This window comes from Oryctolagus cuniculus, chromosome 17, assembly GCF_964237555.1.
Source record: "Oryctolagus cuniculus chromosome 17, mOryCun1.1, whole genome shotgun sequence".
NCBI classification, from domain to species: Eukaryota; Metazoa; Chordata; class Mammalia; order Lagomorpha; family Leporidae; genus Oryctolagus; species Oryctolagus cuniculus.
Window position 1 is genome coordinate 29,070,140 of NC_091448.1, and position 23,651 is coordinate 29,093,790.

Here is a 23,651-nt window from a genome sequence, read left to right on the forward strand (position 1 = left end):
TAATTACTAGATTGCCTCAGACAATTATAAGGGAGTCTATATGACATATGCTTTTAGGATAGGAAAACCATTTGAACTTGGATCCAAGCTGAAATATCTTAGACATGATTACAACAGATATATAAAATGTTATCATTGCAAAATCTCATAAGATATACAAAGGAGTACATAGCACTCAATTTGAAGCATAAAGTAATCTTAGTCTATTCATATTTACCATCTAAATTTCATATTTCAGAAAAGCTGTTGTATATGATTTCAAGCTAGACATACTAGTTATTTTGAAATGTTTATAGAATACATGCACATATGTACACATATGTGTGTATACACATATACATTACATGCACACACCCATATGGTCAGCATGTTACTTGGGAAGTTAAAACTCAAAGGACAGATTTTCCAACTGGATTACCTAATTTCATGTCATGATAAAAGATAGATAATAAGATTGTATATACATGTGCTGGCTTTGTGGCACAGTGGGTTAACCTGCGGTCTGCCGCACCAGCATTTCATATTGGGCCCCGGTTAGAGTTCTGGATGCTCCGTTTCGGATCCAGCTCTCAGTTAACTAGCCTGGGAAGGCAGAAGGTAGCCCAAGTACTAGGGATCCCTGCCACCTGTGTTCAAGACCTAGATGGAGTTTCTGGGTCTGGGTTTCTGCCTTACCCATCCTGGACCTCTGTCCATTTGGGAAGTGAACTAATTGATGGAAGATCTGTTTCTACCTCTGTGTCTCCTTTACTCTGTCATTCTGCCTTTCAAATAAAGGAATACTTTTTAAAATGACTATTATCTGGTTTTAAAGAAAACACAAAAATGTATAATCTTTGTCTGGAAGTTTATAAAATTAGATCCCTTAAATAGTGTCAATTTATTTAAACATGAATGAAATTAAGCTAAAATGATACCCAAAGTTAAATGGCCCATATATTTTTGAACTCAATTTCAGCTCAACTCTCCTCTGTTCTTCTATCAAACCATGACCACAATCCCAAAAACTGGCTGCACTGTAACCACAGGTGTCAGGTCCAAAGTTTTAAACATTGTTAAGATTCTACCAGAAGCCAGATTCAGCTAAAACTCTCCCTCTTGTTGTAGATCCATACACATGAAAGATGTTCCATATGCTCATAGGTGAGATTAAAACAGTTACCCAAAGGCTTGATAATAACTTAACTGTAGTAAGGAAATCTGATGAATTAAGAAGGAATGCAGGGCCAGCACTGTGGCATAGTGGGTAAAGCTGCCGCCTGTAGAGCCAACATCCCAGCTGGGCACTGTTTGGAGCCCCAGCTTTTCCACTTCCCATCCAGCTTTCTACTATGGCTTGGGAAAGCAGTGGTAGATGACCCAAGTCCTTGGGTCCCTGCGCCTTCATGGCAGAACCAGAAGAAGCTCCTGGCTTCAGATTGGCCGGGTTCCTGCAATGGCGGTCATTTGGGGAATGAATGAGCTGATGGAATACTCCCTGCCCCCACCTGCCTCTCTCTCTGCATCTCTGTAACTCTGCCTTTCAAATAAGTAGATCTTTAAAAAGAAGAAGAAGAGGCTGGCGCCGTGGCTCACTAGGCTAATCCTCCGCCTGCGGCGCCGGCACACCAGGTTCTAGTCCCGGTCGGGGCTCCGGATTCTGTCCAGGTTGCCCCTCTTCCAGGCCAGCTCTCTGCTGTGGCCAGGGAGTGCAGTGGAGGATGGCCCAAGTGCTTGGGTCCTGCACCCCATGGGAGACCAGGAGAAGCACCTGGTTCCTGCCTTTGGATCAGCGTGGTGCGCTGGCCGCGGCGGCCATTGGAGGGTGAACCAATGGCAAAGGAAGACCTTTCTCTCTGTCTCTCTCTCTCACTGTCCACTCTGCCTGTCAAAAAAAAAAAAAAAAAAAAAAAGAAGAAGAAGAAAGAAGAGCTCAGACCTACCACCTGGGGGTGACAACTCCAGAAAAATTAATGTGTTGTATGGGCACATGTTCAGGCTATACATTAAATACAGTATAGAAATACATACAGCATCAATATTTAATTTGGAAATAATTATTTTCTATCCATGAATTTTTTTGACACTTGAAACACTATAATCTTTGATTTTCTTTCTTTCCTTTCATAAATCTGTATTTTGTTTTTGGCTCTGACACATCTTGTTATTCCTTTATTTTTCACAAATCAACTTTTGAAAGTGGTGGTAAAGTACTATGTCTTTCTGTTGTTTCCTGATTATTCTCACTCTTCTGCCTACATGAACCTCAATCAAAGTTCATGGTGTCTTTTTTTCAGCTCACTATGATATGCAACCTGAATATGGAGCATTGGCTCATAGGAATCAAAATGTATTTACCTCTTTATGTGCATAATGGACTCTGTCCCCATAGAAGTCTTTAGGGTCTTTGAGTTGTATGTTGGTCTTTTACCTTAAATTCATTTATCCTTTTGAACTTTTCTGAAATCTTTTGTGCTAGTCTTCATGTATATTACCTCATTCTCCAAACCATGATTTCTCTTCTTCCTACCAGATCTCCATGGCAGTGCCCACCCTGGGTCTGCATTGGTTCATTCACTAGAACTGATTAACTTTTCTTCATTAGAGGATTGCAGGAGGGTGAAGACACTAACTGCTTTGTTAAGGAAATCTACATCTGTTGTTTGCTTTACCAGAGCTCCAGCTGACAATGATATTCATGTCCATTTACTTAAATGAAAGTATTCCATGTTCAGGCCGGCGCCACGGCTCACTAGGCTAATCCTCCGCCTGCGGCGCCGGCTCCCTGGGTTCTAGTGCCGGTCGGGGCATCAAATTCTGTCCTGGTTGCTCCTCTTCCAGTCCAGCTCTCTGCTGTGGTCAGGGAGTGCAGTGGAGGATGGCCTAAGTACTTGGGCCCTGCACCCCATGGGAGACCAGGAGAAGCACCTGGCTCCTGGCTTAGGATCAGTGTGGTGCTCCGGCTGCAGTGGCCATTGGAGGGTGAACCAATGGCAAAAGGAAGACCTTTCTCTCTGTCTCTCTCTCTCACTGTCCACTCTGCCTGTCAAAAAAAAAAAAAAAAAAAGTATTCCGTGTTCTAAGTTAAGATTGGGAAGTCAGATGCTAGGGGAAGAACCTACTTCTGCTTTTCCTCTGTGAGGTACGCTCTGTGCTGTTTGTTGTTGAGCACAGTCTGAAGATTTTCACATCATGATTTCCTCATTTGTGCATAGCAGTTTTGTGTGACTAGGTGTCAGCTGTATGTGTAATATGGCCTGTCCCAAATGAGAAAAACTGTACAACAAAAGCTGGCTGGGAATGTAAAATTGCTTCCAGTACTCTCCCAGTCTGAGAACTGTGTGCAATGCACTTAAAGAAATGACTGACCCAAACAGGTGCTATTTAAAGCAAAGTATTATTTTAAAATATCAATTTGAAAACTGCTATTTTTCCTTGCCTGATATTTAAACATCAAAGATTTAAAAATTACTATCTTAAGAATTTCTTCAGATAGTAATTCATTCTATTTATAAAGCATCATAAATGATCAGCACAATAGAGTGAGTTAAGCCTACAGGGACTTATGAGAGAAACCGCTGAATTCTCATAGTCTTGCATCAGATGCCAACTGCGCAGTCTTGTCTCTGAAAACAAGCCACATATTCAGCTTGCTTACCATTGGATGTTTCTTTAAAATGCTTCTGTTCTCCCAGAATATTATGCCTTTGTTAGGTTTTCATCGTTATTCACAGAGCTTCTTTTCACTTGGAGGATCCTTCGCCTTCCTCTTTGTCATCCAACTGTTATCTATTCCCATTTTTCAGAGAACTTCTGAATAATCACCATCTATTTTATGCTGCTTATCTGTTCGGATCCCAGTGGATGGATTCAGTTTACTCACTACTCATTGTTCACCCTTTGGCTGAAGGGCTGATTGAATTAGAAGCAATGCGGCTGAGGTAGGAAGCAACTATATTAGCTTTTATGAAATGAACAGTAAAGAAAATACCAGTAGCAATTTGCCTTAAGAAGCTCTACCATCTGTACAAGTTTCAAGAAGTGCATAGCCAGCCAGTATTTAATGTGCTGCTGAAAGCTCACAGGCAGGACTCCCATGAAGGCTCTCTGAGCGTTCAGCATTGACTGGATCACAGATGAGGGAAGAGACTTTTGGGATCAAGAGGATATGAGATGAATTTTAAAAAGTAAAGAAGGAAAAGAAGGTGGAATCATTTCTTCCAACCAAAGCCTATTTTTCTGTAGAGTCTGCTTGCACATGTCCTAGGGCTCATTTCTCAAAGACAACATAGAAAACGCACTTGCGGGCCCCTCATCCTGGCACAGCAGTTTAAACCACTGCTTGAGACACCAGCATCCCATATCACAGTGCCTGTTCAAATCCAGCTCCTCTGCTTGCAATTCAGCTTCATGCCGATGGGCCTGGGAATGCAGCAGCAGATGGCTCAAGTGCTTAGAACCCTGCCACTCCTGTGGGATACTGGGATGGAATTCCTGGCTCTACTCTGGCCTGGTACAGACCAGGCCATTGTGGCCATGTGGGGAGTAGAACAGCCGATGAAAACACATGCATTGTCTGTCTCTCTCCTGCTCCCTCTCTCTCCATCTCTGTCTATTCTGCCTTCTAAATAAATAAATCAACCTTAAAAAAGGAGAACATTATGTGGGGTCAAAAGACTGGTAACAGTAGATTTTACTAGATGATAATCCTTGGTGGAGATTTGTGAAGTCAGTGTTCAAATTGTATATTTGTAAAGACTGTTTCCTTTTTAAAGATTTATTTATTTATTTGAAAGGTAGGGTTACAAAGAGGCAGAGGCAGGGGCAGAGAGAGAGGTCTTGCAACCACTGGTTCACTTCCCAAATGGCAGCAATGGCCAGAGCTGGGCTGATCCAATGCCAGGAGCTTCTTCATGGTTTCCAAGGAGGGTCCCAAGGAGTTGAGCCATCCTCTGCTGCTTTCCCAGGCATATTAGCAGGGAGCTGGATCAGAAGTGGAACAGCTGGGACTCCAACAGGCACCCATGTGGGGTACCGGCACTGCAGGCAGTACCTTTACCCACAATGTACAGGACTGACTCCCCTTAGTAACTTAATACATATATGGTTTATAAATTTACTCTTGACTGGCTCCATAACTTGGGCCCATTCTCCATACAAATATGGGGTTGCCATAGGAGAAGTGAAAACACATGTCTAATAAAAATATTCTAGGTTGCTTTCAAGACACTGAAATTGAAGTAAAATGCTTTCTCACCTAAAAAGAACATAATTCATAACTCACAGCATTTTTGTGTCCATTAAATAGCTAAGGATGTGCTTCATCATCATAAGATTATACATATATATAATATATATTATATATAATATATAGTGTATATATAATATTATATATATTATAATATATATTATAAATATATGTTACTACCTCTCCCCAAAATACATTGGTTTAGATTAGCTACCTTCTTTTATATTAAAAATAGGTTGTTCTCATTTCTATTGCTCTAGAACCACGTACTCTCTCTCTTAGAATGCCACCTGGTGTTCTACTGCATGATCCAAGTAGCACTCGTGCCCTGGTGATACACTGTTAAAGAAGAAAGACAAAGTTCCAACTCTTAGGGATGCATTTCCTGGTTCTCTTAATACCTCTGAGACACAAAGGACTATTTATTAATGTGCAGTGAGAGATCAAGAGCACTATTTTAGATCTACTACTAAACCATATTTGCATTTTTTAAGGGGAAGAGTTTATTGGGGGAAACCCAACAGACTGGAGGGAAGGGTCAAAGAAGGAAAAGAGAGAAGGCGAGAGTAAGAGAGAGAGATAGAGACAGAGACAGAGGTCAGGAGACAGAGAAAGAGCGACCATATTTACATTTATATAATAATTATGAAGGAAAGTTTAGGATGTCTCAGATCATCTTTCTGGATTCATTCTTGTGTGCACACATTCACACATCAATGACTCTCTTCACTATTAGCATGTGTTATTATTAATACCTATCTTAAATCCCTACCTAACTTCAAGGTCTAATTTATTCCTCGTTTTTCCAGGCCTCAATGATCTTTGCTTCTTTTGAATTCCCATAAAACCTATTTTCTGCATTGAAAAAATTGGCACAGGATTAAACAAACATGATATAATTGCTATTGTTTGTGTTTTTTTTATTTTTAACTTTTATTTAATGAATATAAATTTCCAAAGTACAGCTTATGGATTACAATGGCTTTTTCCCTCCCATAACGTCCCTCCCACCCGCAACCCTCCCCTTTCCCACTCCCTCTCCCCTTCCATTCATATCAAGATTCATTTTCGATTCTCTTTATATACAGAAGATCAGTTTAGCATACATTAAGTAAAGATTTCAACAGTTTGCTCCCACACAGAAACATAAAGTGAAAAATACTGTTTGAGTACTAGTTATAGCATTAAATCTCAATGTACAGCACACTAAGGACAGAGATCCTACATGAGGAGTAAGTGCACAGTGACTCCTGTTGTTGACTTAACAAATTGACACTCTTGTTTATGGCATCAGTAATCACCCTAGGCTCTTGTCATGAGCTGCCAAGGCTATGGAAGCCCCCTGAGTTCACCGACTCTGATCATATTTTGACAAGGTCATAGTCAAAGTGGAAGTATCCTCCCTTCAGAGAAAGGTACCTCCTTCTTTGATGACCCATTCTTTCCACTGGGATCTTCCTCGCAGAGATCTTTAATTTAGGTTTTTTTGTTTTAATAACTAAAACACAAACTCTTGATCCAGTTGGGGTACTTTGGAATGTTATTCAGTATTACAAATTTTAAGCAAGTACTTTCATGTTATTTTTCGACTGGTTATCTGTATATAAGATTTGAGAAAAACTGTTAAAGAGAATTTGTGAGTGAGTCACTCTGTTACTGCCAGTAGTATAAAACTATGGCTAACCATCTGCAAATTTCACATAACATCTTGTATTCTTGCCCTGTAGAGAAACCTGGATAAAGATAAGTCATATTAGATTTCTGACACATACACTAAAAAAATCATTCTACATAGAGTAATAATTAGTTCCATCATATTTTCATTTCACAGCCGTATTCTCCATTGAGTAGCACAGTTATCAAGGAATAATTGATTAGATAGTGGATGATTCTGTTACATCAATTGAATCCTCTTAGGAATATGGCTTATTCTAAAATGAATCAGCTTCAAGAAATAATCAGCTTATTTTTATTTGGTGTTCCAAATGAAATGCTATATACCTTAATTATTAATATAAATGAGTAGTCTTCTTTTGGAAATGAATTAAATAAAAAACTACAGGAGAGGATACATGATTGCATTATCCATTGTATGTTTCACACTGGGTGAATGATTCTTTTTTTTTTTTTAAAGATTTTATTTATTTATTTGAGAGGCAGAGTTACAGACAGTGAGAGGGAGAGACAGAGAGAAAGGTCTTCTGTCTGCTGGTTCACTCCCCAAATGGCCACAATGGCCAGAGCTGCACCGATCCATAGCCAGGAGCTAGGAGCTTCTTCCTGGTCTCCCACATGGGTGCAGGGGCCCGAGGACTTGGATCATCTTCTACTGCTTTCCCAGGTCATGGCAGAGAGCTGGATGGGAAGAGGAGCAGCTGGGACTAAAACTGGCACCCACAGGGGATTAACCTACTGTGCCACAGTGCAGGCCCTCATGAATGATTTTTTTAGAAAAAGATTTATTTATTTGAAAGGCCTAGTTACAGAGAGGCAGAGAGAGAGAGAAAGACGTCTTCCATCCACTGGTTCACTCTCCAGATGGCTAGAGCCATGCCAAGCTGAAGTCAGGAGCCAGGAGCTTCTTCTGGGTCTCCCACAAGTGTACAGGGGCCCAAGGACTTGGGCCATCTTATACTGCTTTCCCCGGCCTTGGCAGAGAGCTGGATAGGAAGTGGAGCAGCCGGGACTAGAACCAGAGCCCAAATGGGATGCTGGCCCTGCACGCAGTGACTTTACCCACTACACCACAATGCCAGCCCCATGTTTTTGTTTTTTTTTTTGCCTTTTTTAATGATTATCCTTACTTTTGGGAAATAATAAGGGTGGTTTTCTTTTCAGTTACGTTTACTTCCCAGTAAAATTGCGCTGATGACTGTGTTCTAGGAATTGGCACTGTAGTAAACAAATACATGCTCCTGGTGGCATGGAATTTGCAATCTGGAGAGTGGTATAAACCTGAGACCAATAATTACAAGCATCTAGGAATACTTCATGGAGCTTCCACAATTTGTACTCAGGAAATAAGGGAACATAATCAGCCCAAGATATTACAGAATGCAGAGTTTCAAACCAAGGTTTCATTTCTCCCCGTTAATGTAAATATATCTTCTAGCACTGCTTCTGAGTCAGGTGTTGAGAGATAAAGATAGGCAAAATCCAATCCTTATCCTCAGGGAGTTCACTGTCTAGTGGTGAAAACCAACATACAGCAGAGTGTTATCAGTGTTATGATAGGGGCCCATCCATAAAACAAATGTATGTCTTGTTTTTAAAACCCCCAAGTATTCTACCGTGCTTGAGTAGAAAACAACACAGGCTATTCTTTTGTGAATACTACACACACAAAGACATTTGACCTCTTGCCTGTGGCAGGAATATCAATAGCAGCATAGCTTTCCTGGCTGGTGCCAGTACTGTTCCTCTGTGTCAAGCTGCAAGTCATGGTCCAGCCCTCTCCTGCTGGCCCTGGGTATTGTTGGGGTGTCCTGGTAAGGCAGTGCTCCCTGCTGGTGTGGGAAGGCCCCCTCTTACACTTTACAGCTGTTAGCCGCTGCATGACTACCAAGTGTATGTGGTCTGCCTTACCTAATGTCTTTTAACTCTTCAGTGAGAAAGTACTTTCAGGTGCTTTCATTTGGATTTGAATTCCCAAAGACTCAGAGAGCAAACAGAAGCAGAAACAGCAGGACAGGCTCTAAAACTACTCTGTGTTTTCAACAAACGGCTTCAAGTTCAAGCTCCTGTTTTCCCTAGATTTACTTTCCTTACAGAAGACACCCATGCTCCTTCTCCTGAAGAGACTATTTCAGACTCTAACAGCAGACCCTAGATGTGCATAGTTATGCTGAATCCTCAGATGAATTAATTAAGGTTCTTACTGAGGTACTCATCAACACACTCATCTTCCAACAAATGGGTCAAACTCTTCTGTCCGAGTCTTCATCATTTAGGTTTTAAAACACTGCTTTCTCTCCAAGGCACAGTGAGGTTAACAAATACAACCCATTCCACACAAGGGTATTTTCAACCATATGATCTTTGTGCTTTGAGAAACAAGCAAACAGAACCGTAAAGAAACTTGTATGGCCAGGGGTATGCATAGCTGAACTAGCAGTGTACCTTCCAGACATGACACACTGGGGCAATCAGTCATCACTTATAAATATCATGACAAGGGAGAAGCCTCTTTGTATTTTCCTCTAAAATGTTTCTTTTATCTTTTTCTTTGGCTGAAAATTTTGATTTGTCTCTGTCAGTAGGTAAAAGTTGGGATTTGGATAATTTATGTAAGCTTGTGGTCTCACTCTTATTTCTAGATCTGCCTCCGTTGGCTTGGTTCTCTTCAGGGTGGTATCTGGAGTGATAATGATTAAAAACGAGAGAATTGAGGGTTGTCCATTCAGGAAGGTATCAGTTTGGGGGCTGGCACAGTGGTATAGTGGGATAAGCTGCCTCATGCAGTGTCTGCATCCCACATGGGCACTGGTTCTAGTCTTAGCTTCTCCATTTCCAATCCAGCTCCCTGCTAATGAGACCGAGAATGCAATAGAGGATGGTCCAAGTGCTTTGGCCCCACGTGGGAGACCTGGAAGAAGCTCCTGGCTCCTGGCTTCAGATTGGCCCAGTTCTGGCTCTGGAAGTGAACCAACAGATGGAAAATCTCTCTCTCTCTCTCTCTCTCTCTCTCTCTCTCTCTGTAAATCTTCCTTTCAAAAAAATCTTTAAAAAAAGAATTTACCAGTTTCGCCCCCTTGCTCTGAGGGAAGCTACATGAGACAGTGGAGTTATAGCTTTTAGGAAAAAGTGATTCTCAAAATACTGTCTCATGTCAGCATCATCAGTGTCACATCAGCATTGGCTATAAACACAAATCACTGGGCACCACTTCAGAAAAACTAAAACAGAGGGCATCCAGAAATATGTGTTTTAATGAGCCCTTTGAATGAAGCTAGCTGAAAGTCAAGTCTGAAAATAACCAAAATGAAGACAATGAAATCAGTCTCCTCTCCAATCCCCTCCTGTCCTTCTCCCACCACCCTCAGAGCCTCCCTTCCTTATGAGGTGTCAATCAACATTGTTTATGAGGCTTACACTGTAGTTCCCTATCTTCATCATTAGGCCTCATTAGCATTGTGTTCAAATTAGTGGCCCCACTTAGGAGCTCTGTCCCTCCCAGGTGCAGGGTTACAGTATGCTGTCAACCTTCTGCCTGAGACCCTCCATTCACTATCATGCAGACACTACTGGGCTGTGTTCCTGTGTGCTTGTTGTCTGTGTCTTCTCCTCCACCACCAGTCATTCCTGCATGTGTGTTGCATGCTTCCAACTACCTGTTCCTGCTCTTTTAAAATATGTACACTTTATAGGCAGATGAATGATTAACAGGAAAATCACAATGCCACATTCCTCAAGTTATAAAATGAATATTTAAATCGTTACTATAAAGTTTTTCTTAAAAAGCAGGTTACTTGTCAACATTTTGGCGCTTTTTCTTTTTATTATTTTCGTTTACCAATCACATTGTTATTTCCACTACGACAATCTCTATTGTTAATACATGTTTCTACTCATGTTAACATTTTTCCCTCAATATTGATGATTCCTATTTCTTCTCTAAGGCACAAGAAAACTGTAACCCAGTTGCAGCAAGTGAACCAATACCTCTGGCCATTTTAACATCCTTTCATGCTATTAGATTATTTGTGGAATAAAGAGCAGAATTTAACATCAAGCAATTATTCATGGTTAAACATAAAGTCTATGAAATAGTATGCACTCTTAATTTCGTGTTGTCTTCCTTATCACAAAAGATCACAAAGTTAAAAAATAATTCATAGTCAAATTGCTTATGATACCAGAAGTTCATCTTTCCTTTCAGTTAGTTGCCTTATTTTTAAAAGCTTTTCCCTTTATGAATATTTCTTTGACACTGCAGCTATTAGGAGCAAAATTCCAGGGAACAGCCTATGCTATCAGCACTTTTCCACCCCAGCTGGTGTTAGGGACGCCTGATTTTTCACAATGGATAGGAAACTGCTGCATTATGATAAAAGGTGAGTTCTAGAGAAATACTGCATGACTAAAAACTGCAACCCCTACAATAGGGCATTCGTCTGACGTTAGGCAAGTTAGTTAACCTTGTAATATCTTTGTCTCCTTGTCTATACAGTGAGAATAATAGCAACTACCTTAAAGCACAAGTGTGAGCATTGAATGTGTACGTTATTCTGGCACATGCTAAGTATTCCATAACTGCTCATCACAACTACTTTTTAAATGCTAAATAAAAGTATGTCATTACATTGGAATCACTCATTTATTTTGATGCCTTAAATGGAGAAGTTGTAGAAATAATATCCCGATATTTAATTATGTGCCTTTACTAATGGGGGACTATAAATGGTGATTAATACCTCAAGACTCATTTACATTCCAGAAAATCTCTTAGCTCATCTAAACCTGTTTTCTCTTGCTCCGGGGAGGTATTCATCTCAGAGTGTTGTACTTCAAAAAAACCCAGATTCCTATGGCCTTTGGATCAGAAACGTTCTACTGGGCACAGAGCTTGTAATCCTAGTTTAACTTTCTCCAAATATCTTTTTTTTTCTGGTTTAGGGTACAATTCAACAGTCATGAAGTGGGCAAGTGCTATCTTAGTGAAGAAAAGTTATAGAAAAGGTAATTGAGTATTATCCAACTCAAATTCAAATTTCTTGGAAGTTGTTCACACACACTAAACATTATAAAATAATGGCTTCTATGATTTATTGGGGGCTTCTTACTTTGAATAATTAGGTATAGAATATTATCACTTTACAATTATATTACCCTACTTTTCAAGCAATATATAATAGTAACCATATTTTTGGACCTGAGTGCTCAAACTCCCAGTATCACAATAGACTATATTATAATATGAATTCAAATATAACATTTCACAAAAACCATGCCATCATTTATGTATTCATGCTTCTCATAGGCTACACACATTTTACTTTATCTTATTAAGTCACATATAACTTTTTCTTGGGATCACGGTTAGTTAAGAAAGTTTACTCAGCCCTATTAAAAGGTTAATTTGATTTCTTAAGAGATTTTCTTCACTATAAATATTATACCATGAAAGGGTGAAGGAAGGAGGAAAAACAGATGTCCAGGAAGGAGAACAAGTTTATTCTTATCCTAGACTTCAGTGAGATCATCTAGCCATAGCTTCCTTGATACAAAAGTGTAATAAAACAGCGATATAAATTTTGAACAGCTGTATATCAAATTAATTTTTAATATGGGGAAGTTAACTTGGAGTAAATTCATGCATGCAAATAAGAGCCAGCCAGAAAGAACTGAGGTTGGCTTCATTAATTAATCTGGGACTGAAGTCAACCAATTAGCTATCTCCTCAAATTCTGATTGATGCTTCATTACCTACAAACACAGAACTGGTTTCACATTTATGCCAGGACAAAATGACAATTAATGAAGAAAATGAACTAGCTTCATATGTATTATTGGCTTTTGTGAATTCATCCATTCCACAACTATGCAAAGAGATAGTGGAGACCAGTTTCTAGAGTATTGATTAACTTTTAGACCAGTACAATTATCCAAGAGTTATAATTGACATGATTTCACTTAGCTTTCACAAAAACTCTGGGAGGAAAGGGTCATTTCAAAAAAATGTCAAATTTACTGAGACAAAATTTTTTACTAATTTTAAGTACAGAGTTTAGCGAGGCAAATTTATACACTCAGGTAACCTACATGTGACTAAACAAATCTAAGAATAAATATTTAATTCTAGGTTTTTTACCTCATTTTCATTGATCTTTGTGTTATATCATTTTGCTTATTTTATTGCATTTCTACTTTATTGAATTTGGAAGAAAATATGTATCAAAATGTATGCTTTAATAGATATTTCCCCTTCAAACTAAAATTTAATTGCATTTAACATTATTTCAGCTGAGCTGTTTGTGCAAGTGAGGTCTATATTATTAAGCTTGAGTAAACACAATTTTTCAGGGGGTAATTATGATCTGATTCATTTACAAGAGTCTGTTGGTATCACTGTTGTTTATTGTTGATCACCATAAGACCCCACTAAGAGACTGTACTAGATTGGAAGCAGAATAGCTGGTACTCAAAAAACAGGCACACTGATATGGCAAATGGGTGTCCCAAATGGTGACTTAACCACTGTGTCAAACATCCAACCCATACACATTTTAAAGCACAAATGTGAGAATCTGCTTTGCTTCCCCAGCCACTTATCTTCCGAAACAAGTTCTCATTCAAGAGTTAGGTGATGTGTATTATGAGTGAAAAGTCATGAAATAAGGAAACAAGACTTCCAGGTTCAGTTCTGCTTGTGGTCATATTGTTGAACTCTCCCTTCTCTTTCTTGGTGAAGGCTGTCTCAGATACATTACACATTCTCTTAGGTTAGGTTCCCTAAAGGCGAGGTCTCAGCTGGAAATTTCTTTATGTGCTTTATCAAGGGAATATTTTCAGGAAAAATGGATAAACAAGTAAAGGAATCGAAATGGAGGAATCAGCCATAAATCTGGAAAACAAATTGAACTTCAGAGTCTGTCTCACCTTGAGGCTCACTAGAGCATGACTTTTGCTCCATATACTCTGAACACGGGTTCTTTGTTGATTTAAACTGGTGATCTGAACAGTGACAGGGCTGGTCTTTAAATCCTGAACTCATTATTAGCCATTAAATAAGGATCTCCAAGAAAGTGCTAATGAATTTTTTTTCCCAAAGTCACCATTTCTAAGCTGAATGAGTAGCTCCATCTACCGAAAATTCTCTCCTTGTAATCTTCTCATTACAACTCAAGTTCCGCGGCTCCAAAATAGACCCATTTCATATTGTATCTTTGTTCTAATTTAAAATATATACTTCTAGCTACCCATTGTACCATATTATAATGCACTACTACTACTAAGTCATAGCATAACATAATAATTATGCGTATCAGCTCTAGAGTTGTAACAACTTTATTCACATAGTTACTTGTTCTATATGAATTATGTGACACTGCACAAGCTACTGAACCACTCTTAAGAGTCCAGGTTCTTAATCTTTAGTAGAAAATGAAGCATAGCACCTATTCCAGAGAATGGTTGTGAAAAATGGTTAAATAATTCATGGACTGCATAGACAATACTGCCTCATACTTGGAAAGTGCTCTATAAATATTAGGCATGATTCTTTCTATTACAAATAGAAAGTCTCTGTAAATAATGAAGGGTGAGAGGATAATTTGTGCAGACCTAATAGGCATTGACTGCTGCATCATACATGAAAACATAGTCCTCAACACGTGAGGTTTGATGTCTCTTCTCCACATGAGAAAGCCACCACAGCAGAATAAATGCCAAGAATCAGGTTGTTTCATCATTTGTATTCCAAATCTAGAAAATAAGGACCCTGATAAACTCTAAAAAGGAGGAGAATTTTATAATTCGGAGCTATAAGACACTAAACAATTAAATTAGAAATTAGTTACTCATACTGAAAGAGAATACTTAGCCTTAGAGAAGAGTTCACCATATAGTTTCTTCTTTATCTATCACTTCTAATTTTCAGTGGTTTATAAGGGATCAAGGCACTAAAAAGCTAAATTACTGACAGTTATTTTCAACTACACATAACAAAAATCAAAATTAAGTTTTCAGAAAATATAATGAAATAATAAAACTCAATTGACTAAGGAGTAGATTCCAAGTTTGTTATGAAGAAGAAATAAATTAATAAGAGATTCATATACTCATGGCTTCTTTTGCCTAGATTTCCTGAAATCAGAATCAGAGACAAGGAGTAGACAGAGTGGGTTTATTTGAGAAGCAAATGATGTGTCAGGGAATCAGAGCAGGTGGGAAAGCCAATATAACGAATAGTAATGAGTTCCATAATGTACTAGGGACCAGTAATTGATCTAAGACCTTCAAAGCATTCTTATGAAATGCATTTCAGAATTATCTATGAAATGGAAGAAAAAAAGGAGGCGTTTATGGTTCAGTTTCCATTCCCAAAGTTCATGGGTGTTTCAACAGATGTTAATGTTCCAACTCTTCTGAGTTGTGTGCTGAGTAGGTTCTTGCTGGTAGACAATATTTTGGGATGATGGCTAAGATTTTTCCATGTTGGAGCTGATAATGGAAGTTTTTTCCACCTTTTTAAAATTGTATATCTGTTAATCTGTTATTAAACTTCTATTCTTGGTAACTACAGAATTCTAGGTTATACTGAATGTGGTTGAGATATTTAGGAATATAAAGAATTTTCAGAATTGGCTATCTGGTTGGGATGCAGCAGAGTCAATGAGATTTCTGCACAAATTGGAAAAGGAAATTGAAAGTACAATATATGTATAAGGCAAACAATGAATTTTTATCAGTTATGTTTATCTGGAATCATCTGTCCACTTACTACCATGAATTCATATAAAAATTCTGAGAAGAAGGATGATTCTTTCTGGTAAAAAAGAAAGGCTTAAATCTGTGAGATGTATACTTCAAGGAACTAACGGAAACTCATGGATATTAAATGACTGTTTGATAAGCATTTTCTTGTTTTTTTTGCATTAAAGATTTATTTATTTATTTGAAAGGCAAGTTACAAACAGAGAGAGAGGTGGTAAAGAGAGGGAGAGAGAGAAGTAAGTTCCATCCACTGGCTCACTCTTCAAATGGCTGCAGAGACAAGACTGGGCCAGGCCAAAGACCAGAGCCAAGAGCCTCATCTGGGTCTCTGATGGCGGTTCACAGACCCAAGCACTTAGGCCATCTTCTGCTTCTTCCCCAGTGCTTTTGCAGGTAGATGGAACAGATGTGGAACAGCCAAGATTCAAATACATGGGAGGCCGGTGTTGCAGGCAGCAGCTTAACCAGCCGTACCACAGCACCAGCCCCTAAGCATTGTGTTTTACCTTCTTTGTCTAAAATGATGTCAGCAAAAAATAAACTGCAACTCTACATTTTAATTACAGAAATATCCTGGTATGACAATTTCCTCACGTGCATTTCTACTTAAGTCTCTGTCTCGCATTTTCTCTTTTTGTTTCAATCCATGAAAGAAAAAATATATATATATATATTTGTCCCAAACACACCAATAAACAATTCTCCTATTTATAGGGTAGAATTGTGCTTAAGTGCAGTGGAAAACTACAGCCACCAATTTACATCAATAAGAATATGGCTGAGTATAGACTTGTATGTCAATGGACCCTAGGAAAAAGGAAAGAACAATGGATAACAGTTGTTGCTAAGAAGAGAAGGAGACAATGGCTATTAAAAGGAAACAAAATCAGGCCGGTGCCGCGGCTCACTAGGCTAATCCTCTGCCTTGCGGCGCCGGCACACCGGGTTCTAGTCCCGGTTGGGGCACCGGATTCTGTCCCGGTTGCCCCTCTTCCAGGCCAGCTCTCTGCTGTGGCCAGGGAGTGCAGTGGAGGATGGCCCAAGTGCTTGGGCCCTGCACCCCATGGGAGACCAGGAGAAGCACCTGGCTCCTGGCTTAAGCTCAGCGCGGTGCGCCGGCTGCAGTGCGCCCGCCGTGGCGGCCATTGGAGGGTGAACCAACGGCAAAGGAAGACCTCTCTCTCTCTCTCTCACTGTCCACTCTGCCTGTCCAAAAAAGTAAAAAAGAAACAAAATCGGTAACTAAACAAATCTAACTCATTATAAATTTTGTTGATAAAAATTTTATCATGCATTTCCTTGTTAACCCTTTCTCCACTTAATTATTTTCAATAACTTATGTCAGGGCTTTATGATATTCTATCTAGATAATTATGGCATGTCCACCGTGATGTGACTGTCACTGTATTTTTTCTCTTTCAATAATTTGTTACACGGTTGTCAGAGTCAGCTTTCTAAAGGAAAGGGCTAGTCATTTTACAGCTCTGCCTAATTTCTTCCAAAACGTTCCCGTTTTTGAAAGGCAAATTCCTTACTCTAACACATTGATCCACAGTTTGAATCTTGTTTTATCCTCTGGCTTTCTCTCTGTAGATATTCTTTCCAAACCACCAAAGCAGACAGTGTTGACCATACCTACCATGCACAAAGCACCTGCTCTACCACCCTGTGATCATACTGTTCACCTGATACCTGTCACAGTCCCTGGAACCTGTTCCCTGTAGATAAAATAATAAAGACAATATATTCACAGGGAATGTTTTCCTATGCACAACATAACAAGCTCTAGTGATAAATGAACAGACTGATAAATTGCACTAAATTAAATCTAAGAACAAGATGGATGAATCTCAAAATTATTATATGGAACAAAATAAATCAGCCACAGATGTATAATGAGTCTAAATGCTATATATAATAGACAATCATTGACAAGGCTTTTAAGACAGCAACTATATGCTGAGTAAAACAGACAGACATAAAAGAGAGGATGCAGAAATGTTTAATTTTAAAGAATAGAAACAGACAAACTACACAAGCTTTATATTAAGTTCTAAACAATGAAACTAATTTTTGCTAATAGAAATTATATGAGTACTTGCCTAGAATGACAATCTGTGGGGAAGAATTTTGACTGCAAAGGAGCATAAGTGAAGGCGGTGTTTATATCTTTATTTAGATAGTCATTAGACAAGCACATGACATATTTTAACTTCTCGAAAATTCACACAAAGAATGTGTTCATATTATTAGATTTAGATTGTATCTCAATAAAGTTGATTTAAAGGGAGAGGGAGGAAGGGAGGAAAGACAGAGCAAGAGTGAGAGAGAGAAGAAACTTTAACCAAGCCTATAAGTAGATGAAGAATTTAGCATTGTACTTAGTTAACAAAAAACCCATGTTCAGGGTGCATAAAGAAATTCTGTAGCTGAGAAAATGACAAACTAAAAAGTAGACAAGAAGTTTGAACAAAGCCCTCACAAATAGAGTGACTGAAATGATAAAATTAAAACCACAGTGAAAAGCTGTAACTCATTCTCCAAAATGACTGAAATTAAAATCAACTGTGAGAGCAGCCCGTGTGGCACAATGGCTTAAGTGGTCACTTGGGACACCTACATCCCATTTCAAAATGCCTGGTATCAGTTCCCACCTCTGCTTCTGATACAGCTTCCTACTAGTGTGCCAAGGAGGCAGCACAATACGGTTCAAAAACTTAGACCTCTGGAAAGCTGCACGTCCACAGACTTCTCAGCACCCAGTGGGGACTGCCTTCCATTGTGAAGTCTCTTATTGGTGCACAAAGAACCAAAACATTCTGTAGTTGACCCTGTAGACAGAACAATTGAAACTCAAATCTACTAATATTTTATTTACAAATATGGTTTCAGGGGCTGGCATTATGGCAGGTAAAGCCAACATCTGCAATGCCAGCATCTCACAGCCGCTGGTTTGTGTCCCGCTGCTCCACTTCTGATCCAGTCCCATACTCATGGCCTGAGAAAAGCAGCAGAATTTGGCTCAAGTGTTTGCACCCCTGCTACCCACAAGGGAGACCTGGAAGGAAGGAACTCCTGGCTTCACTGTGAAAGGCTTCAACCTCAGTGGGAATCTTGCAGGACCAGTGTCAAGTATGATATCTTCAAATGCTCACGAAAGGCTGAGAAGCAATGGAGTGGGTATGCTGAGGATGGAGAACTGGCAGCACTGGGCAAAGGAAGCAATGGGCACTAATGGTGGCAGCAGCGTTTGCAGATAAAGATAGTCTATGTTCTCCATCAGGTTCCCAGCTCTCCAAGCTGCCAATGTAATTATGTTATTTAAAACATCTGGCTATATTTTAGGGAGCTTTGTTAAAAATAAAAGCTGGAGCAAGGATATGTGACTTTTGATCAAAATAAGAAGATGCAGGACTTCTAAATTAAAAGGATCACCTGAAATTAGTTTTATCTGAATGACTACCTAGCTTCTCCTTAAGGTAGAATTGTTTGTTTGTTTTACAAAAATGTCATATTTATATTCATTACTAGCCTCATGCACTTTATTTTTAACTTTTCACACATTGGAAATCTACCTGGCTTTGGACCAACTCCAGAATTAAACAGAGCCACCTCTTCTATTCACATCATGTGCTACTGCAGTAAAATTCAACAGCTTGCATGAGGGACTTTACTTTAAAAGGATAAATTGTACAACTTCAAAAGACATTAACTTGTAATAAAGTAACTTGCTCTGCTAAAACTCAGTGTTTTGATTTGGTATTTAAATGATATTTTTGAAATGAGAATTTGGCATTATTAGAACATATGACCCCAACAGAAAATATGATTTTGTTATATTAAAGAGTACTATATTGATTTGTCAAATTTTGAAGCTTAGTAAAGGTATTACCTTCCTTGGGGAAAATTTTAAAAAAAGAAAGAAAAAGAAATTGGATTCCTGCAACCCATGTGGGAGACATAGATATAATTTCTGGCTCCTGACTTTGTCCCAGCTGTTGCAGGCATTTGGGGGGTGAACCAACAAATAGAAGGTTCTCTCTCTCCCTCTCTCCCTCCCTCCCTCCCTTTCTCTCTCTCTCTTCCCCTTCCTCCCCCTCTCTCTCCCCTCCACAATTCCCTTCTTCTCTGCCTTTCAAACAAATAAGTGAATAAAACATAAAATCAGACTGTGAAATGACAGCAGCTTAATATTCTGATGCTGGAAATGCAAAATAGTTCAAATAGGTCAAGATGATAATTGAGAAAACTGGCAGTATCTAAGTTGAACAAACTCATACCTTATTGCTGAACAGTTTCATACAAACAGAAATACATGTATCTACATGATATAAAACACACATAAAATGCTCACCATCAGTGTTTTTAAAGGTTGAATACTTTTGTGCCCCTAAGTTTATTTGTTGAAGTCCTACCATCCAATGTGATGCTATTTGGAGATGGGATCCCTGAGCAGTATTTAAGGTTAGTTAATGAGGAGGGAGGCCCTATGATGAGATTGGTGATCTTACAAGAGGAAAAAGAGAGATAATTAAATAAAGATCATGTGAAAGTCAGAAAGAGCCTCATCAGCAACTGCACTGGCTAGACCTCCCAGCCTTCAGAACTGTGAGAAATGAATGTATTTTGAAAGACACCCATACTATATATAGTATTTTAGAGTCTCTAAGCCGAGTAAGATGAAGACATTGCTACAGGCATACCACATTACTCTGGAAATAAAAGAACATGGATGAGCACAAACAGAATGCTGAGGGAAAGAGGCCAAACAAGGAACACATTTTCTGTGATTCCACTTAAATTTACTTTTAAATCCTGGAAAAAGTGAATTGAAATATTTAGGAAGTACATATAGATATTACAACAGTAAGAACATGTAAAGAATACATTCACATAAAAGGCTAATGACTACAAATTTCTGTGGAGGGAGGGCCATGAATGGCACAGAGCATGAGAGGGGCTTCTAGGGTAATACTGCTTCATTGCACTGCTTGAGTTGGGTCATGTTTTTGTGATCATCACTTTGTGATGGATCTCTGAGATTTATATGTCAGGCACATTTTCTGTATATCTCAGAATGACAAGTTAAAAAAATAAAAGAACAAGAAACATAAAATTCAGCCTCATAGTTCCTCCAGGGGAAATACAGGCTATGGGTAAAGGAAATATGTGTATATACAGAGACTCTTCAAAATCATAAATTATTTTCTATGTATTAAAAATGCAAATAAAATAAAACATTTAAATTTTATAAGCTTAAGCAAAATAACACCCAAATTCTATAAGACCATCTATTTTAACTCCCATATTCACTTTAGTAAGCTTGTTTTAAATTTTTATTTTCTCAGCAAGGAGCTATTTCATAGAGGAAGTATAATTTTTCAGCAATAAGCTATATCATGAAGATGATGATGATAGTTTACATGATTGGGCACTTTTGTTTCTTTCTGCTTCCACAACAGTTTTTTTCTAATTTATATATATATATTTCTAATTTATAATTCAATATAAATTTCTAATTATATATATTAAAGATCTATTTATTTGAAAGACAGAATTAGAGAGAGGGAGAGACAGACAAAGATCTTCAATCCTCTTGTTTACTCCCTAAATGGCTCCATGGCCAGGGCTGGGCCAGGCCAAAGCCAGAAACTTCATCTGGATCTCCCATGTGGATGCAGGGGCCCAAGTACATGGGCCATTTGTTTTCCAAAGTGCGTTAGCAGTGAGATGGATAAGAAGAAGAGCAGCTGAGACACGAACTAGCACCAATATTGGATTTTGGCATTGCAGGTAGTGGTTTAACCTGCTATGCCACAATTCTGGGCACAATAGTTTAAGACCTATTTTTTTATATTTAAGAATGAAATAGTGGAGAAAGATAAAGTTAAGAGGGAATAGAGAAATCTGTACACAGAAAATAAGAGAAGGCTTTTGACCAGCATACATAATCTTTAATCTGAGTTAAAGGTTATAAATATTTCTTAGAATTTTACCTTTTACTTTTGTTTGTTGAACTCTTTATGTAGTGGAGCATTAAGTCTTTGACTTTAATGTACATTTAAAATGTTACCTCAAAATAAAATAGTGAAAAATATAAAGTACATGCTTTTTCAAATGCCTCAACATTTCCTTGGAATAACTTGATTATGTATATATAATCATTGATTAGTTTACAGAACTGGGCACTGAGACACAAAAATAATAGTTTTGTGAGACACAGCAAATAAATAGCAAAGTCATTATTTGAAGTCAACAAGGGCGGGTTAACTGCCCATGATTTTAACCTCTGTGCCATCTTGAATTTTCATGCAAAGAAATGCGTGTGTGTGTGTGTGCAAGTGTGTATATCTCACATGAATCTTACTTCCTTCTCAATGAGCACCTTACTGAAATCTAGGGGAGCTTAGTGTTCTTTGTATCTGAATATTCTTCTGAAAGGCAATTAATTTTCTGGAATTTATTTTCTCAACAGAACAAAAATAAGAGTCAACCTATGTGACTATAAACATCTCATTGGATTGCTAACAAGGCCAAAGTAAGTGGCATAAAATATATATTAGAATTTATGAAATTAAAAGTGCAAAAATATTATCTGGAATAATTATCCAGTGAAGCAAAATTGTATTTGATTTGTGAACATATACAACATAAACATTCCTGAATGAAATGTACTTACAATGTTATCCATCCTATTTGTACTACAGACAGTTTTGATGGCTTCAGATATAATGATTTTACAAATGTGACATATAAACTGTATTTTTTGAGAGAGAGCAATACTAATTAATCATGTCCCTTGATTTCCTTTGCTATGTGTTTCCCTTTAAGATATTTTAGCGATGTTAAATGCCATTTCAATAGTTTGCAGTCTACTAGATTGTGCTTTCTAATTAACTTCAGATTTAGAATTCTTTTTTCTTAATAATATACAAGTTGAATTGTGATGGATTCTATAAGAAACTACATCAGTCTATGGCAATTTATTCTCAGGCTGCATGAAGTATGTCATTCCTTTTTCCAACCAGAGTTGATTTTATTCAATATAGCATATCTCAGTGCTTTTAAAATCCAGTGGGAAATTATATTTTAAATTACTTAAGGGAAAATAGCTGCATTGCTTGACATCAAGGATTAACTGCTCCTACATAAGTTAATTTATTTTAAAAATGTGAAATATCTTTATGCTGATTTTGGCGTTTGACTTTATAGCCCAAATGTTACAGGTGTGTTATATGAACATTATGTAAATTAGGACTCAGAATTAATAAGCTAAGAATGTTTATGAAATGGTGTAAAATACAAATTTATTTACCTGATAATTTGGAATTTTTAAATGTTAAACATAAAATTCTAGGAAAGCAAAGCTGTTTACTAAAGTAATAGTAGATAATAAAAGACATTCATTTAAATTGCAATTGAAAAAGCATATATTGAGCCCCTTCTATGTGAATCTGTGATGGGCATAAGGAGGTAAAAAGATACATAAGGTAGAAGTCTTGTCTTCCAGGGATTTACTGCCCAGATCAGAGAATATACATGTAAAAGGAAGGCCTTACTTAAAGGACTTCAACCCAAATGCTTTGAGGATATGAAAGGTGGACAGCTTAATTATAGGTGAGGAAAATAAGGAAAGATTTTTCATGCCAACACATGTAATCCGAGTATATGTGTGTGTGTTTGCCTGAATGGGTAGAAAAGTCACATGGAGATATGGATAGTGTATTGTGTTCATAAAACTCTAGTGTATTAATGCAAAATTTTCTGGTTCTTACCCTGATTAGAAAAGAACTCATCTTTTTATTTAGGTGTGAAACAACTAGCTTAAATTAGTTGACTATTCTAGGTCAATTCCAGTTTTTATATTAGAAATCGTTTCGCATTATTTTATATGAGTTGTTTACCCATGTAGAGACATAAGATCCTGGGAAAGGAGCAAAGATGAGTAGAAAAAGTGGTCACCCTCAAGTAAGACCCTTTGTTTGGCTAA